The following is a 17,718-nucleotide window of genomic DNA, read 5'->3' as shown; positions in this document are numbered from 1 at the left end:
TGAAATTAATATAGCCTTTAGTTTGGGACCTCGTCCCAGATCAGGAGGTTGGGACTGGGCGGGCTGCAATAGAATAAGTAGGATATTCAAGCTTCAAATGCCAGGAGTTGTGGACACTAGGAGGGTACCCTGGCAGCCCATTTGTTTCAAAAGAACATCATCACTGTCTTTCATACACTGACATACACAGATTCCTGGAAAGAATTAGGAGCAGCATTATAGTCATACTTTATATTATTTGTACTTTGCTTATCTATAGATACACATATTCACTTTTATGATAGTTTATTATTTAGTCAAGTTCAACTAAATCAATTGTAAAAGTAGAAGTTAAAAAGATTCTCCCACAGGCATACAGATAGTGTAAATCTCAAGTCTAGGGAGAGTCACGGCCCACAGGCAACAGACAGGGTTTACAAGAAAAAAAGTATGTTTAATGGGAAAAATGAATTCTCCACAATTTCCTGCGTGCTTGGACTATGCATGGATTATCTCATGCTTTCCACAAAAAAAAAAAAAAAAAAAAAAAAAGGTAGAAGTTACAGAGTTAAGGATGTGAGCATTTATCTAAGAATAAATGTTATTCTTTTTTTTTTTTTTTTAAGATTTATTTATTGTATGTAAGTACACTGTAGCTGTCTTCAGACACTCCAGAAGAGGGAGTCAGATCTTGTTAAGGATGGTTGTGAGCCACCATGTGGTTTCTGGGATTTGAACTCTGCACCTTTGGAAGAACAGTCAGGTGCTCTTACCCACTGAGCCCTCACCAGCCCCCATAAATGTTATTCTTAAATTAATGCCCCTTTCCAGTTGCTCCTTCCAAGTAAAGGACTTTAGCAGCTACTCTTCTTGTCTCATTTTCAATTTAGCCAGGAAGATTAACTTTAAAGTAGCCAGGTTATTAGTAGTAGAATAGGAATGAAAATATAGTCACTAGGATTCAGACTATTTTGTTATTCTAATGATTAAATAATTCTGTCTTTTTCTTTTTAACCAATGTAGATTTGAAGATGTGAAAAATATTTGTAGTTGCTTCATTTAATCTAGGTCTTAATATTAGTAATTTTTTAGCACAAATAAGGACTAGCATTACAGTGTCCATAGTATGTCTGTGATCACTTGTATGTAAGTAGCTTTATATAGCCTAGAGAATTTTGTGTGATAATGATTTATTAAGACTTAGCCAGCCTATTTTTCCCTTTCTCACAAACTCTTTGTGACTTGGGCCAATCAGTTTCAGCTTATCCATCAAGGAAAGAGACACAGTTGTGTAACACTTTAGTCACGGCATATTAATTTCTTAGGAAAGCCAAGGCGATTTCTTGGTTTCTAATTTCAGTAAAATGGAAAGTTTCAGAAAAACCTGCTAAGGGTTGACTAGTAACTTTTTTGTTGTTTAGAAGAAAAGCAACATTAAAAAAAAAAAACTTGGGTATTACTTAGTGACTTAAAAATATCCTTTTCAAAACATCTATGTCCGTTCTATAAGGAAGATTATATATTTGAAACATATCAAAATTAAAACTTCCCAATGATAACATGCATTTGAGTTGATTTTTATGCTAGGCCTTGCACTAACATCTAACAATTCTCAGTTCCTTTCCCTCCCCTCCGCCATGTACACCAGTCACCATTATAATTTCTAACTGCTAATGAGAGAATGGGGTTGGAAGAGTTCCAGACAGACAGACAGACAGAGGGACAGAGAGAGACAGAGACAGAGAGATTGGTGTCACAATGTATTCTACACTGGCCCAGAACTAACTGAATAGCACGGACAGATGCTTGTTATGTTCCGGCTCCTGCCTCCCGAGGGATGGGATTTTAGGCATGTGTCACTGTGCCCGGCACAGTTGTGTATTTCTTGTGTCAGAGTAGCAATAAGAAGGCAGTGTAGTTCTACTTGTAAGATAGCAGAAGAGGATAGATATCAGAGTGTAGAAGAGGGTACTAATGTTTTACTCTTGCGGTTTGTTGGATAAAGCTATGAGAATATAGCTCAGACTCACTGAGTAGTCAAGGCTAGCCTTGAACTCCTGATCCTTCTGCCTTTTGAGTGCTGAGATTCCAAGTGTATCTCACCATGCCTGGCTTTAAAGAAATTGTTTTTAAATTTATACTTATTGTGTAAGTGACATTTACTTTTATGTAAGCATGCATGTATTTACAAAAATAGTGTGTGCGAGTGGTGGTCTGTGTGGGGGTATGGCTGCATGATGCATGCAGAGGCCACAGAAGAACATGCGTGTCCTCGCCTGTCACTCTCTACTTTATTGCCTTGAGTGAGGATCTCTCACTATACCAGAAGCTAGCTCACTGTACCAGGAGCTAGCTTACTGCTTCAGCCAGGCTGGCCAAGGTAGCTCTTTAGGATCTGCTTCTTTTCATCCCTCCCCCAGATGCTGGGGCTACAAGTATGTACATGCAATGCCTAGCTCTTCACATGGGTGCTGACGATTCAGACCCAGGTTTTAATCCTTGTATGACAAGTGCTCTTGTCCACTAAGTCATCCCTGACTGCTCTGCAGTCCACAGTTAACCAAAACTGCTTTTGTGCAGTGTCTAAGTATGTGCATGTATGAGTATAAACTCTAATGCAGCTAGCAAGGGTCTGAGGAAAGATCCCAGTAACCATTTATCATAAACATACTTGCTGATATCACTAAAGCTAATTTTCACTTAGAATTTAGATTACATTTGGCCTTTAATCCAAGGGATGCTGGATTCCTTGAACTATAATTTTTAGATTATAACCCAGTTTATCCTCACTCTATAAAAAAATAATTCATAGTTTAAAAACTTTAAGACTCTCATCCATTCACATTTTTGGTTCAAATTTATGTTCTAGATCTGAACCATTCCATTTTTAACTATAATTCTTTTTTTGTGATTGTTTTTTTGTTTTTTGTTTTTGTTTTTGTTTTTTTCGAGACAGGGTTTCTCTATATAGCCCTGGCTGTCCTGGAACTCACTTCGTAGACCAGACTGGCCTCAAACTCAGAAATCCACTTGCCTCTGCCTCCCAAGTGCTGGGATTAAAGGCGTGCGCCATCACGCCCGGCCCTTTAACTATAATTCTTTATATGAATTAAAATTTTTCTGAAACACCAAAGTGGTCTTGACAGATGTCCACAGTTTTTACCACAACATTTACCGGACAAGTTTATTCTTCTTTCCAAGACAATCTACACACAATAGAAAGGAGTTTGGTGACATCGGATGGGATTATCCTGTGGCTTTTGATTTAACTGATGTATTTTATGTTAATGGAGTCCCATCTTTGCAATGTGCATGAAAACACATTTATTATGGTAGATACTTAATTCTATTGAGTTCAGATTTTAACTATTTGAGGATGTTCTTTCGTTTCTAATTTAAGATGTGCTGGTGGGAGTGCTGGAGAAATGGCTCAGTGGGTAAGAGAGCTTATTCTGCAAGTGAGCGTGAAGATGTGAATTCAGACCCTTGCACCTATTAAAAAAAAAAAAAGCTGGGAATGTTTCCCCATGGGTCTGTGGTAATATCAATTTGCCCAAAATAATACAGTTTCAAGTAAGTTGTTGTGTTTTCTATTTGAAAACTCTGGACTTTCTCATTTACTTTGAATGTAATGTGAGAATTTAGATTCTTTTATGTTCTTTAATTGGGGTATTCATTCTGAATTTATCAAACATATTCTGTTAGGTGATGACAAGCTAGATATGGTCCCTTCTTAGTGGAATTCACAGTTTGGAGTGTAAGACATAAATAAAATAATCACATCACAGTATCCAAATACAAATTGAGGTAAGCTGGCTAAAGGAAAAAAAAATTTTTTTTGAGCACACCGGCTTGGTGGAAAATAATGTTCCAAGCATTGGGAAAGATGGCTAAGCAGGTGGAACAGAGCAATGAGGCAGAGGGGGATGGAGACAAGGCTGGGGCAGATAGAAACACACCCAAGATGTATTTAAGGATCTTATCTCTTTATGTTTAAAGTAACGAGAGCCATTGAAGAGTTGTAAGCAGACAAATTACATTATCAAATTTATGTTTTGAAAAGATCATTGTGGCAGCAGGAGAAAGTTGGGGGCCAGGGGTGTATCACTGTGGATGGCAGAAGCCCAGACTGTAAGCAATCGCAGTAATGGTAGGGGAGATTGATGGCAGCCATTTTGCTCATATCCTGAGTTCTGTTATCTATCCAAATCTATAACTGTAAGTAATTCGGTGTTTTCACATTTAAAAATGTAGGACTTCAACTGTAATTATTTTCTGAGGAATTATAACTACATTCGACTAAATTGGTGTTTCTGGAAATAAATACACAAAATTAACAGATACTTAGAAGATAAAATGAAGAGCTAAGGCCATAGCTCAGAGGTAGAGCATTGGTTTAGCATGCTGGACAGTCTGGGCTGAATTTCCAGTAAACAAGGTCGTCTCGCTCCTTCTCCACACCCCTCTCCTCTCACACACAACCTACAAATTGGATAGCAAGAAGGGAGGTTATAGATTTTAAGGTTTCTGGGTATTTTCCAATATTATATATTAAATACTCTATCGCTCCTTTTGGCTTATATAATGAAGCTTCTTCCCACTGTAAATCCCTAAGGTAAATCATATTGCAGTTATTTTAGTTTTACAAGGTTAATATTTAGAGAAAGTAATTCTCACCATCTACAATTCTTCTTTTGAGAAGTATCTTTGTCTTTTATAGTTTACAATTTTAGAATCATTTTTTCAACTTCTATGGGAACGGAGCCGTAAATTAATCCATGAACAGTTCTTCAAGGCTTCTCAAGCAAAGTTCTCTCTGTATGGTTCACAGACTTCTTGTTGTGATTAGAGTTCTAACTAATAGGTCTTGTGCTAAAATTAATGCGTTACTTACTTCATTTTCCCGCGGTAAGACAACTAGATTTTGAAATCTTGTTGGAGGAGTTACACTGATGTTCCTTATTTCAGATCTAAAATGTATGGTTATTAAAGAATCACACTGTTTTAGGTTGAAACAGTCTCTTGTAGTTCTGCCTGACCTTGAACTTGGTATGTAGAGGAGGTAGGTTTTGGACTCCCAATCCTCCTGCCTCCAGCTCCTGAGTCTAAGATCCTGAGACTATAAATGTCTGCTACCATACCAGCTATGTTTTTGTTGTTTCTCAGTAGAGGGTAAACCTACTGTTTCATGCACACATATATTGAGAGAGCTCTTTTTAGCTTTTATTTGGAGACAGGGTCTCATTAAATTTCTCAGTCTGCTTCTGATCTTGTCTGTATCACAGGCAGGTTGAAAACTTGATCACAGGACACTTCCTGTCTCAGCATCATAGTAGCTGGGGTTACAAGCCTGCCCTAAGAAACCCTAAGAACCAAACTTTGTCTAAGCCCAGGTACCTACTGCAATTATGTTCTGTTGGCTGCTGCAAGGAAGGTATTGGCATTCACTGAACTTGAGCCTGTGAAGAAAAAAAAATTCCAGAGCTGATGGACTCGTGAAGGAAGGAACTGGTTATTAATATTCCAATCAGAACATGGGAGATGGGTAGATATTACTCGGCATGTGAATTTTTGTCCCATTCTAGAACTGCCCTGTATGGAGCAGGATCACAGGATGGAAAGAACTGATGAGCTGTTTGCTAGAAATAAAATCTGAATTTCGAAATAAATTCACAAATTTTCATTAGGTTGAATTATGCGCTAAGTTCCTGCAGCTGACTTCCATGTTGGAGTTTTCTAGGGATCTGCGCTGTCAACCTGGTTCTGCTTCAGGAGCAATTGATTGAATTGAAAGCACACAGTGCCCACCAACCACACAGTGTTCCTCGGACTCTCAAGATGACTATATACAGCACATCGGGCTCTGTGGCTTTTCTCTTGCAATTATTTGAGTCTTCCAAACATGGTCATACATTAGTCCCTTCCTTGACCCCTGGAAGACAAACCCAAGAGTCACTCTCAGAGAGTGTGAACTTGGATTGGCTGGAATTCAGATCGGCTCTGTGTGTCTGAAGCCCTTGTTCGGCGCTCACCACTTTCCCCGAGATAGAATTAAGACGGTGTGAACAGCTCAACCTCTTAAAGGGTACAGCTCACTGGCTTGTTTTCCATGTCCACACAGATTGGTATAAGCATCACTGAGATTTTAGAACATCACAATCTCAAAAAGGATACCTGTAGCTTATCCCCCGCCCCTGCCTTGCCAACAGCACCTTTAAACTGTCACTGATACATGTTCTCTCTGTATAGAATGCTGTGCTCTCTACATAGGTGTCTCTCTTGCCAGTTCATGGAAATGAAAAGGAATCATCCAGTGTCTGAAGTTTTGTGAGTAGCTCCTTTCGCTTAACGGTGGTCAGTGAGGATTCAACAGCATTGCAGCGTGTGTCTTATGCCATGGTAGAGCTATATACCACATGTTGTTTATGCACATTTGTTGATTCATAGTCACTCCCTTTCACTTCTGGTTCCTGTGAATAACGCATTGTTCTTGCACAAATCTCTAAGTAGATGCACATTTTCATTTCTCTAAAATTGCTAGGTCACATGGAACTAAATGCTTATCATTCAAAGAAGTGTCATTCTGTTCTCCAAACTGGCTGCAGTATTTACACTCCTAAGGCAGTACCTGAGGCTTTCAGTTTCTCCGCACTTCGACAATACCTTTAATCTGTAGTGCTGTTCCATTTCTTGAGTGACTAACTAACGAAATCAAATGTCTTTTCATGCTCTTATTGGATATTGGTATCCAATTTTTATCGTCTTTGGTCAGTATCTGATAGTCAGATTCTTTGCCTATTTTAAAATCAAATTATTTTTGAGTTTAGTTCTTTATAGATTACACATACACACAGATCCCTTATACGATGGCAGGTGCTTTTCTTTCCTGTTCTGTAGGTTGTTATTCTTGCTCTCAACTTTCACTCTTGTGTGGGTGCCCCTTGAAATTCAAGACTTTGATGGCGCCAGTGTGAACTTGAGTAACTGATGCTTTGTTTTCATAGTTAACAATCCTTTGCCAAATCCAAAGTCATAAAACTTTACCTGTTCTGATAGTTTCATAGATTTTGATTTTTTTTTTTATGTCATTGATTTTTGAGCTAATTTTTGCAAATGGTGTGAGGGAAAGGTCCTAGTCTTTGCATATTGCTACTCGGTTGTGCTAGGCCACTTGTTGAACAGCACCTTGGTTCTTTAGCAAAACCTTACCTTTTGTAATGTCAGTATTGCCTTCAAAATTAACTAACTAGTATATGGCCCTAATTTGCATATATGCAAATTTATGTGCAGATTATGGTGATATGCATATATGATAATACCCTAAATTGCTGACTTAGATATTTGGGCGATGCTTTAGAATACTACAAAACTCAATAATTTTGAATAGATAATGGACTATAATTCAAGTTTTGTGTGATTTAAAACATATGCGGCTATCCTTGAGCTTAAAATATTATATGTGTGGGGGTGTACATGTCATGGTGTGTGAATGGAGGTCAAATTTCAAGTTTCTCCATCTACCTTCCACTGGTTTCGAGACTAGAACTCAGGGCTGCAGAGCATGTGCAATTACTACTGAGCCATCTCACTAGCCTAGCTAGCTAGCTACATGACTTTTGACTGTCATGGTTTATTACTTAAGAATGGAATGCTCTATGATACCGGCACAATCTTCACTTCCACTCTTATTCTAATCCCTTTTACCACTAGGTGACAGGAACAATCAGAACCATGAGTTTATCTTTGATTTGAAAGAGCCAAAACGCGTGGAGCGGGTAGAAACTAACAGTGACTTGGGTGAGGGCTGGCAGCAAGAGAAACAAAGCCAAGTGATAACAGAAAGGCAGTATCAGATAGCCAGGGGGATGTACAGAATGAATTGTAAATAAACTCTGACTAACTGGAAAGTTAGGAAGGTGTAGCTACGGTGTCTAGATAGAGATTCAAAGTTTCATTTCCTGTTAATAATTAGCTGCTACAAAGTAGTGTCAATCTCTTGCTTCCTTAGGAAATCCACTTGTTTTCCTGATCTTTTGTTTTCAGGCAAAATGGAAAAGACATAGTAACTGAGTAACTCCCTGGACTAGGTGATGGAAGGTTTGCAGGTTCTATTTGAATGAATACAAGAATGTTTTAGAGAGAAAATAGTGGGTTAATAAGCCATAGCAAATATCCCTTAAACTTCTTGCCTCTTATTTTTATAAACTGTGTTCAACCCTGTAGGTTCAATTAGCACATGGATGAAGATGACTCCTGTCTCCATATCTAGCTATTTCCTGGATATCTACATGCATTCCCAATTACCTAGCCAGTCAACACCTCAAGTTTAACTTTTCTCTCCTCTCCTTTCTTTTATTTCTTTTCTTTCTCTTTCTTTCCTTTTTGGTTTTTCGAGACAGGGTTTCTCCGTGTAGCCCTGGCTGTCCTGGAACTCACTCTGTAGACCAGGCTGGCCTTTGCACTCACAGAAATCCGCCTAGATTTGCCTCCTGAGTGCTGGGATTAAAGGCATTCACCACCACACACAGCTAAATTTAACTTTTCTAACATCAAATTTATTCTCCCTGCCCTAAGCCTACACTTAATCCTATATGTCAAGTACACTCTGACCATCTCAAGCAGTGGCTCTCAACCGTCCTAATGCTGGGATCCTCTAATACAGTTCATGTTGTGATGACCCCCAATCCCACAAAATCATTTCATTGCTACTTCATAACTGTAATTTTGTTACTACAATGAATCATAATGTAAATATCTAATATACAGGGTATCTGATATATAATGCTCAGGAGTCGCAACCCACAGGTTGAGAACCATTGGTCTAGAGCGCTAAGGTTGCAGGATCAGTTACTTGACTTCCTCATCCTTTCTCTTACATAGCCATTGATTTGTCCTTGATTCTATTTTATCTTTTAATTCCTCCTGCTTTCCCCTCAGATTTTATAGCCGGGCCTTCATAAGTGATTTCAACATATAATTACATAATTTCCTATTGAGCCTCCTTTCTCCATCCTCTTTCACCTTCTATCTTTCTCCCCACTGCTTAAGCAGTTGTTTGGTTTGGTTTGGTTGCTTTAATTGAAATTACAAAAGCAGTATCGTCATAACAAACAAACAAAAAAGCAGTATGTCAAAGAATGTAACGATTTTAAACAACTGGGTTCCTATTGTGCAATTGTATGTAACTTGTAGGTTTGCAATACTTTCCTTATCCTGTCTGGATAATGTAACTAGCAAGTCTCTTGTTACTGTACAGCTACTCCAAAATGCAAAGTTTTCAAACTTAACCTGGGGTAGTAAAAGCAATTCTTTTAGACTAGATAAGAGTACCACACCCCAGCCTCTTTAATTTATTATATCTAAACTAGGTTTCAGATTATAATTTTCTAATGCATATATATTTTTGTTTTGTCTCTTCATTAGGAATAACTGATTTAGTCTCTATTTCCCTGTCAACTATTTGGAGATTATTTCACTGACATTAAAAATTTACCATCATTGCAAAGTTTTATTAAAACCTTCATTAACATCAGTAATTTCACAGTACTTCTGATGCAATTTATTGCATGTTTTAAAGATTTATTTATTTATTATATGTAAGTACACTGTAGCTGTCTTCAGACACTCCAGAAGAGGGCGTCAGATCTTGTTACGGATGGTTATGAGCCACCATGTGGGATGCTGGGATTTGAACTCTGGACCTTCGGAAGAGCAGTCGGGTGCTCTTACCCACTGAGCCATCTCACCAGCCCTTATTGCATGTTTTAAATGTATTGGATAATAATTTGCCAGCTATATGAGGAAAGAAACAATTACTCATTTCCCATTCACTGTTTGTAGTACTTCAGTGGTTCTCCACCTTCTAATGCTGTGACCCTTCAATATAGTTCTTCATGTTGTGGTGACCCCCAACCATAAAATTATCTTGCTGCTACTTTATAACTGTGATCTTGCTACTGTTACGAATTGTAATGTATACATCTGATATATGACCTCAAAGGGATTGCAACGGACAGGCTGAGAACCACTGTGCTACACAGATGCTCCACATGTACTTAGTGACTGCAAGGTCTAGAACTTCGTAATATTGTTTTATTACATCTTCTTTATTGTCATTTGAGACAGGGTCTTACTCTGTAGCCAGGCTGGCCTTGAATTTACAATCCTTCTGCCTCAAGTGCTGTGATTACAGATGTGCACTTCCACACCAATCTTGTTCATTCACACAAAAACCTGCATCTCCCTAGCCTGGATCTACAGGTCCACATGTTTTCACAGTATTTTTTCATTAAGACAATAGTTCTCAAAATAGAAAATTAAACTTAAGCATGTTAGTCAGATGCATGCTTAACTCTTTCCACACTGAGGAGTAATATACTGATGTGCTTATATACTGGTTTTCAAACTAGTTTTCCAGTGAGCAACCCCTTAAAGAGCTAGCATTTACAACTATGATGTTCTTCTTATTTTTTTTTTTTTTTAGATTTTATTTATTTATTATATGTAAGTGCACTGTAGCTGTCTTCAGACACTTCAGAAGAGGGAGTCAGATCTCATTAAGGATGGTTTGAGCCACCATGTGGTTGCTGGGATTTGAACTCTGCACCTTGAAGAGCAGTCGGGTGCTCTTACCCACTGAGCCATCTCACCAGCCCAACTATGATGTTCTTACAGCAATGCTACCGCTAGATTTAATGTAAATACAAATTAAACGTGGGGCTTTACCAATTCTGAATTCCTTGCTACAATTAACATTCAAAAATTTTAAAGAAAGCTCGCCAATTTTTAAAAAAATACTTTTGCAATGCATCATTTTTACCTCTGAAAAAATAAGTTTTAAATTATCTTTGCATGTATAAAGTACTGTCAAATACTGCTAGAGGTCTTCTGTTTAATACTTATTTTTCTCCTTACATCATGTGGAAGTTTTGAAGGATGTCCGAATGTATAGGAGAAATCTAATGCATGTTGGTGTCAGGATTAAAGCAAGGCATTACAGACAATACACTGAACAGATGACTTTAGAAGCAATGAAGGAAAACAGAGAAGCAGTTAGTAAAACCAGTTTTAATGTTTTCTCATGTGGGTGCCAGGTACTGATCTCATATGCACTCCACAGAGGTAACTTCTCAGCCCTAGGTCTTTCATAGGGAGAATATTTAGAATATCTGAGGAGCAATACTTAAAACAGCATTTCTGTTGTGGCTCCACATTTCTGACTAAACTTTTGTATTTGATTTTTTTAGGGACAAATAAGTTCTATACTCCTAACAGAAGTCACTATATTGATATTCCTAATGTCACCTTAATTTTCTCCAGAGTAAGACAAGGTATGAACTACTTATTTTCCTTTTTGTTTTTTTCTTGTAAGTTTAGTTATAGACTATATTAAATTAAGTAAAAATTATATATATGTGTAATTATATATGTAATTATATATATAATTATATATACAATTATATATATGTAATTATATATAATTTTTACTTAATTTAATATATGTATATACTATGCATTCTGAAACTGACTGAAATAATAATTATTTTATTAGACTTTGATATGTATTAAGTTTAGAATAAATTTGGTTCATAATATGGTTCTTGTCACTTTATTAATGTACTTATTAAAAGACTAGTCTAGTAATTTTTTTTCATGTGAAGAAGCACTAGAAAAACTTTAAATATGATGAGTTAAGAGTATTCACACAATTCTTTAGTTCAGACCCATCACTATCTGTATGAAGGACCAACATGTGCTTAACTAGGAATATCTGGGGGTTTGTCTGTTTGTTTTTGGTACCACATTCCTGTAGGAAGGGACATGAATTTTGTTTAAGACTCATTGTCATAATTAAAACAGACAATACCAGCTACATATATAACAGTATATTACAACAAAGCAGTACAAGAGAACTGACTTCAAAATACTCCACCAATACTATCTCTAGCTCCAATGCAAAATGATCTCCTTAAAGGATCATTTCCTCAGAATTAGTGGCATGTACTGAATTCGTACAAATGTCCCAATTTTTTTTTCTTAATTTTTATTTATTTATTTTTTTGGTTTTTTGAGACAGGGTTTCTCTGTGTAGCCCTGGCTGTCCTGGAACTCACTCTGTAGACCAGGCTGGCCTCAAACTCAAGAAATTCACCTGCCTCTGCCTCCCAAGTGCTGGGATTTAAGGGGTGCGCCACCACACCGGGCTACAAATGCCCCAATTTTCAATGCCATTAAGTCTCACTGAATTTAAGTTTTTGTCTAGTTCATAACGAAGTTGTTTTGTATGATAGTAGTTAAGTGTTCAATACATTTTCTAAATGAATAAATACAAGTTAACATACCTTTGGCCAAACCTTGCCTGGATTCATTATCTGAAAGTTCAGACAGCATTTCTGCAATCGTATATTGGGTAAGTGGCTAGGCTACCACAATTCAGTTCATTATTCAGCTTAACAGTGTTTTAGGTCTTTAAGTTGATTTTTTTTGCAGTTAGTTCTACTTGAAATAATAACAGATCATACCTGTTCATTCAACTCATTAGGCATTTTGAGGCTCCTATGAGACCTTAAAAGCTTTCCCTTATCATTGTTAACACCTGCAGTCTTAGAAAACTAGTATTGCATTATTTGTTGTGTTTATAAAGGATAATGAAAAGAAGTCTATTTTCAAATTTCATTGTGGAAAATCACTTCAATGTAATAACACTCTAACAAAAATGTATTTTGCTTTAAGTGTATATAAAAATCAACAAGTTTTTGATCTAGTTATTTGCACTTTAAAATGTGTCTACTTAGAAATCAATTTCAACTTTAAACACAAAATACTAAGAAATGTTCTCTTGACACCTGGGTAGCAGTTTGCCATGGTTCCAAAGTTACTATTTTCTCTCTGTTCACCATAGCCTGGAATACTGTGACATTTCCACTTCTGTATTCTGATTTAAGTTCCCTCTGCTTCATTGTTGGTCCTCTCTGCTTTGCTGATTCACATTTCACCTTCCCCGCCCCCCACCCCCCACCCAGGGCAAAAAGAAACTCAGTATCTTGATGTTTGCACATTTTGTAGCCTTAGCTTTTAACATCTGGTTTTAAAAAACTATCTTTTATACCACTCTTCCTTGAGCTCTTTCTAATTTAATCAGAAATGTAAAATTAACATAAAAATGTTTGGGTTCACATGTATTTTTTTCCCCAATTTGCTCCCTATAAGGTAATTTTGAAGGTTAACTATGTCACCACAGCCACATCTGATACACTAGTAGCCTTTGTCTCTTTCTGATTGCTTTTTGTTATACTAAACAGAACAGCTGCCACAACAGTTAAATTCAAAACAGGAAGTCATGTGGTCTTCCAAACGCTTGCCTTTCAAGGGCGACCCACTCCCCCTGCTGGTTAGTAGTGGTAGTATTGAGAGCACACAGGTTTGGTCGAACTGGATCATTTTATCTCTTATAAAACTTATGCTTAACTACTTTTAAAAAAATGTAAGATTTAATGTATCTGTTACTGGAAGGAATCCAGTATTAGCAGCTTTAAAAAACACTTCTGGTTTGGTTTGGTTTTGAAACAGGTTCTTGATATGTAGCACACACAAACTGGTCACCCTAAGATATGGTGAAAACCAACACCTTTTAAGTCTCTTAAGTAGACCACAACAATAAAATACTGTAATCTATATAGAGTAAATAAGATGGAAAAATAATGAGATGTTTAAATTTTATTAAAAATCTCAGCATGATATAATCCTTATTTTCTTTGGGTTATATATTTTTTCATTATACACTTCTGATTCTCTTCACAATTCTTGTGTATTTTTCCTTTTAAAATTCTGTATGTAATTTTAATCACATGTATGTAAATAAACACTAAATTGGGTAGCAAATCAAAGTTAATTAAGAAATAATATACTTATGCTATACAGAAAACCCTCATTGAATAGTTTTTTTTGAATGGAAACAAGTTCTTATCATTTAAAACATAATTTATTCTTATAACTACTCTGTAAAAGATGGCAATTCCTTTTCTTCTTACAATATGGGTATAAAAGTTAAGAGAAATTGGGAAGGAATAAAACAGAAACCTAACGTTTGTCCCATGTTTATTATTTTGCTATATTAAATGTTAGCTTACAAAATGCACCAAAATAGATGTCGATCCATGAGAAAAATGCTTTTTCTGTGAAGCTTGAATCATAATTCACACTTTATATCAACATTTTTATTACCTTGAAGATGCTTTCCTGAAAAGAGTATCAAGTCTTCTTTAAAATATCCATTGTTCTGCTAAAATTCACTATTTTATAGGCAACATTATAACATTTCTTTTTAAATATTTTCTAGGGTGAATAGTAACTAAACTTTTGCTTTGTTTTAAAGATACACAAAGGAAAAAAATCCCCCTTTTGCTTATAACTCACAGTAAGAAATATAGCTTAAAAATAACCCAGTAAAACACACACACATATAAACAAGATACATATTTATTTTAACATATGAGCTGTGTAGTGGTAGTGCAAGTCTTTAATCCCAGTGCCCGGGAGGCAGAGGCAGGTGGATCTGTCTCAGAATTCAAGGCCGGCCTGGTCTACAAGCTCCACGATAGTCAGTTTAAGAGAAATCCTGTCTTGAAAAACCAAAACTAAACAGCAGCAACAACAACAAAATACACCTTTACCATGTCCAATGCACTTAGATTCCTATTTTCAATAAATATGCTGTCATATTTTTTGTCATAATAATTTTATGACTTTATGATCATGCATTTAAATTTAAGATAACCGGGCAAGCACTCTGATAACCAGCTAACCCAGCCCACAGAACACTGAAAACAACTCTTGGAAGCCTCCCTCTTGTAGATGGGGCAGATTTTAAACACATCTTGCACTCCTCTTTCAAAGATAAATATCACCTTTAAACCAGAAATAGTCTAGGTTAGATCGGCACTAAGGACAACTATAGTTCAACTCTCTGGTTCAAATTCGGCATGTAGGTTAGACTTTCATAAAGATTTATGACCTTAAAATAAGTTTATATTGAAACATTTCAGAACACTTATAAAACTTAGTGTAAGATATAACTGTCTACCTAGTTTAGAAAAAAAGGGTAGCTATACATATAAAAAAGTAATCTGGTTAGGACACATGATTATAAATGGATGATACAGTTAAGATCTAGAGTTAGTGAAAATTCTTAATTTAAGTGAGTAGGATTAATGAGAAGCCAAAGTTTATCCTTATACTATGGTAAGTCAAAAGATAGTCACAGGAAGGAAGCCGGGCGTGCCCAGCACTCCGGAGGCAGAGGCAGGTGGATTTCTGAGTTTGAGGCCAGCCTGGTCTACAAAGTGAGTTCCAGGACAGCCAGGACTATACAGAGAAACCCTGTCTCGAAAAACCAAAAAAAAAAAGATAGTCACAGGAGAAAGTTTCACTTCTACAATTTTAACAACAACAACAACAACAACAACAACAACAAAATGGATAAAGCACATCAAACTGGTTTCATAAATTAAGGCAGCTTCAAAACCCTGAAATGAAGTGAGGTGAGGTGGGCGAGGTGAGGAGTAAGCCTTTTTTTAATCCCAGTACTCCAGAGGCAGAGGCAGGTAGATCTCTGGGTGTTTAAGGCTACACTAGTCTACTTAGTGAGTTTCTGGCCAGATCTACACAGTGAGACCCTGCCTCAAAAAGACAAGAAGAAAAGACATACAAAACCACACTGAGATGAGGCTAGCGCAGAGGGTTAGCAGTTAAGGGTGCTTCCTGCTCTTCCAGAGGGTTGGTTCCCAGCACCCGGGCCACCCACAGCAGGCAGTACACAACCACCTGTACTCCAACTTGAGGGTCACAAGTCTCATCTGGCTTCAAAGGGCACCTGCCCCCCCTTCCCAAATCCACAAAAGCTAAAATAGTAACACATTTTAGTAATAGTAACAGTTAGTAAACATGCTAAGTCTTCTGACAATTTTCAGTTCTACCCTCAAAATCCCCATCCTTAACTCTTCACCAAAGTTTAAGTCATCCAAAATCTAAATTAGTTGATCTAAATACAAGATAATTTTGAATCTATTATAAAATAATTTACCAGACACACATACACTATTTGCTTTTTATTTGCTGTTTTCTCCCTTTTAAAAATGTGTTCTTTGGGCTGGAGAGATGGCTCAGTAGTTAAGGGCTGACTGTCCTTCCAGAGATCCTGAGTTCAATTCCCAGCACCCACATGGTGGCTCACCATGGGATCCCTTGCCCTCTGAAGATAGCTACAACATACTCATATAAATAAAATAAACAAATTAAAAAAAAAATGTGTTCTTTGCTAGGCAGTGATGGCGCACGCCTTTAATCCCAGCACTTGGGAGGCAGAGGCAGGTGGATTTCTGAGTTCGAGGCCAGCCTGGTCTACAGAGTGAGTTCCAAGACAGCTACACTGAGAAATCCTGTCTTGAAAAACCAAAAAAAGGCCGGGCGTGGTGGCGCATGCCTTTAATCCCAGCACTCGGGAGGCAGAGGCAGGTGGATTTCTGAGTTCGAGGCCAGCCTGGTCTCTGGTCTACAGAGTGAGTTCCAGGACAGCCGGAGCTACACAGAGAAACCCTGTATCGAAAAACCAAAAAAAGAAAAAAAAGAAAAAAAAAAGAAAAACCAAAAAAAGAAAAATAAGTGTTCCTATTAAAGATACATAAATAAATAAATAAATAAGACTTATTGCCAGGCATAGTGAAAAGATAATTTTAAAAACCCTTTATTTTTTATCACTTTAAGACAAATTCGACTATATTCATTAAATTATATATTTATAAAATTCATCAGCTTTACCTATTTTTTGACAATGATATCAATTTAAAAATCCATTTAAAATGTTGTATTCCTTCTGTAATTCATTGATTAAAAACACAAATGGGAATATACATGAACATTTTCAGCAAATAACCAAGTCAAGAAACTCATTCCCTTAATGCAAGGTGGAAAAGCAAACTGATTTTAGAGATTAAAAATGTGGAAGCAAAACAAACTAGTAGTGTTGAGAAAGTCAGGTATTAGGCAAACAGACAACAAAATCAAGAAAACATCACTTTCAGAGCAACTGAGTCTATGAAAGGTCTCAGTTTGGAGCCACTGTGTGGTGGTCCATACCAGTAATCTCAGCAATAGACAGGCTGAGACAGAAGGATGGGCAGAGCAAGGCCAGCCTGCACTATATAGTGAGGGGCTGTCTCAAAACAGCTGAGATCTGAAATTTAGGCAAGCAAAATACAAATTGAGTCTGTGAAGAAATACTCATAAACACTGAAATTATTTAATTCTATTATGGGAAGACCCTTCAAAGAAAGTGAGCCCTTGTCTGCTTTCATTCCTTATTTTATATGAGGTGGCTAGAAAAGAGCTAATTAGCACCTAATAAATCTTCAGTAGGTTTTGAGGGAATAAATTAAAGTTATTAATTTTAGGTGTTGGGGAGATGGCTCAGTTGGTAAAATACAAACATAAGGACCTGATTTGAGTCCCCAGAAAGCTGGATACGGTAGTGGACGTGGTAGTGCCCACGTGTAATCGCAGCACTGGGGAAGCCAAAAGAAGTAGATCCCTGGGAGTCTTAAACTAGCTAGTTAACTCTAAGCACAGGTCCCCAAGTAACTGGAGGAAATCTCTTAGAAAGTAAGGTGGACAGCTCCTGTCACACAGTGTACTCTCTCTCTCTCTCTCTCTCTCTCTCTCTCTCTCTCTCTCTCTCTCTCTCTC

This window comes from Mus pahari, chromosome 11, assembly GCF_900095145.1.
Source record: "Mus pahari chromosome 11, PAHARI_EIJ_v1.1, whole genome shotgun sequence".
NCBI lineage: Eukaryota > Metazoa > Chordata > Mammalia > Rodentia > Muridae > Mus > Mus pahari.
This window is presented reverse-complemented; position numbering follows the sequence as displayed.